We start from the raw sequence: 2,500 nt of genomic DNA, 5'->3' as shown, positions 1-2,500 counted from the left end.
GACATCAATGAGTGATACTTTCTTCATGACTTTGTCAATCAACGTCACGTCTGGTCTATTTGCAAGTATCACCCCACCTGTTCTGATACCATAGTCCCAGAGGATCTTTGCCTGATCGTTTTCTATCACTCCCTCAAGTTGGTGCTCGTACCACTTATTACTGCAAGGTAGCTGATGTTTCTTGCACAGGCTCCAGTGGAGGGCTTTTGCCACTGAATCATGCCTCTTTTTGTACTGGTTCTGTGCAAGTGCCTGGCATTCGTTTGCTATGTGGTTTATGGTTTCATTTTTCGTATTGCACTTCCTACATAAGGGAAGAGATGTTATTTCCGTCTATCGTTCTTTGAACATATCTGGTTCTTAGGGCCTGATCTTGTGCCGCTATTATCATTCCTTCAGTTTCCTTCTTGAGCTGTCCCCTCTGTAGCCATTGCCATGTGTCATCGCTGGCTTGTTCTTTAGTCTGTCTCATGTATTGTCCGTGCATTGGTTTGTTGTGCCAGTCCTCTGTTCTGTTTGTCATTCTCCTGTCTTTGTATATTTGTGGGTCTTCGTCTACTTTTATTAGTCCTTCTTCCACTTCTTGCACTCTTTAGCCACTCGTCTTCACTGGTTTTCAGATATTGCCCCAGTGCTCTGTTCTCGATGTTGACGCAATCCTCTATACTTAGTAGTCTTCTCCCTCCTTCCTTTCGTGTTATGTATAGTCTGTCCGTATTTGCTCTTAGGTGTAGTGCTTTATGTATTGTCATGTGTTTCCTGGTTTTGTGATCTATGCTGCGGAGTTCTGCCTTCGTCCATTCCACTATTCCTGCGCTGTATCTGATTACTGGCACTGCCCATGTGCTTATGGCTTTTATCATATTTCCGGCGTCGAGTTTTGACTTGAGTATACCCTTGAGTCTCTGCATATATTCTTTCCTGATCGTGCCCTTCATCTCTTGGTGTTTTATATCCCCTCCTTCCATTATTCCCAGGTATTTGTATCCTGCCTGTCTCATCTATGTGTTTGATGTTGCTCCCATCTGGTAGCTTTATCCCTTCAGTTCTCATTACTTTGCCTTTTTGTATGTTGACTAAGGCGCATTTTTCTATTCCAAACTCAATCCTGATGTCCCCAGATACAATCCTTACAGTCTGGATTAGGGTATCTATTTCCTTGATGCTCTTACCATACAGCTTGATGTCGTCCATGAACATCAGATGGTTGATTCTGTTGCCTCTTTTCTTGAGTTGGTACCCGGCATCCATCTTCTGTAGTACTTTTGTCATGGGAATCATGGCTACTACGAAGAGTAGTGGGGACAGTGAGTCGCCCTGGAAGATCCCTCTCCTGATATTAACCTCTGCTAGTCTTATTCCAGAGCTTGTAAGTATTGTATTCCAGTTGCGCATTGTATTTTTGAGGAAGCTGATGGTGTTTTCCTCTGCCCCATATATTTTCAGGCATTCTCTTATCCATGTGTGTGGCATCATGTCGAAGGCTTAGGTTGGTTTTCCTTCTCCTACTGTTCTTCATTGCCGTTTTGTCTATCAGGAGCTGGTCTTTTGTGCCCCTACACTTCCTTCTGCAGCCTTTCTGTTGGTGGGGGATGGTGTTTGTCTCCTCTAGGTAGTTGCATAGCCTTTCACTGATGATACCTGTTAGTAACTTCCACATTATTGGTAGGCAGGTGATAGGCCTGTAGTTACTGGCTATATTTCCCTTACTCTTGTCTTTTTGTACTAAGGATGTTCTTCCTGCATGGTGATTTGAGATACAATGCTGGAGTTGTTCTGCTATTCGTGGGTGTAGGGCCTTGAAGCTTTTGAGCCAGTATCCATGGACTTCATCGGGACCTGGGGCTTTCCAGTTGGGAATTTTCTTTAGTTGGTGTCTGACTGTGTCTGTCGTGATCTCTGTGAATCTTTGTTTTATTCTCCCTGTTTCTTCTTCCTTGACTTCCTGGAGCCATGTTGCATGTTTTTTGTGTGATACCGGATTACTCCATATGTTTTCCCAGAGTCTCTTACTTGGTTCGGCTTCAGGAATTTCTTGGTGGTTGTCTTCCCCTCTTAGTTGGCTATATAGTCTTTTCTGATTATTGTTATTATTATTATTATTATTATTATTATTATTATTATTATTATTATTATTATTATTATTATTATTATTATTATTATTCAGATGAACCCTATTCGTATGGAACAAACACCCCCTACAGGAGCCACTGGCTCGAAATTCAAGCTTACAAAGAATATTATGGCGTCTATTTCAAAGCAGTAACAGAAAGTAATATGAAATACATAAAGAACAGACCATTTTTTATAAAAGAAAAAAATAGATTAACAAATTTCTAAATAAAAATATAATGATCAATTTAACATTTCCGATTACACTGGACGAAATCTATCAGAGTAACGACAAGCAAATATAGCCTATACATCTTATGAAGGCATAAGACAGTCTTCGAAAAACTCGGAAGGGAAAGATCAGTGTGACTTCCCGAGCTCCCCTAAC

General features: G+C 41.1%; 1 protein-coding gene across 2 annotated transcripts in view; it reads right to left on the bottom strand.

Moving 5' to 3' along the window:
* The window catches only part of LOC135205040 (acetylcholinesterase-like), a 182,860-nt gene that overhangs the window by 173,029 nt on the left and 7,331 nt on the right, over positions 1 to 2,500 (bottom strand). The window lies entirely within an intron of this gene.

Source organism: Macrobrachium nipponense, chromosome 48, assembly GCF_015104395.2.
Source record: "Macrobrachium nipponense isolate FS-2020 chromosome 48, ASM1510439v2, whole genome shotgun sequence".
Lineage (NCBI taxonomy): Eukaryota > Metazoa > Arthropoda > Malacostraca > Decapoda > Palaemonidae > Macrobrachium > Macrobrachium nipponense.
The sequence above is the reverse complement of the archived record's forward strand: the minus strand, read 5'-3'. Positions and strand labels throughout refer to the sequence as shown.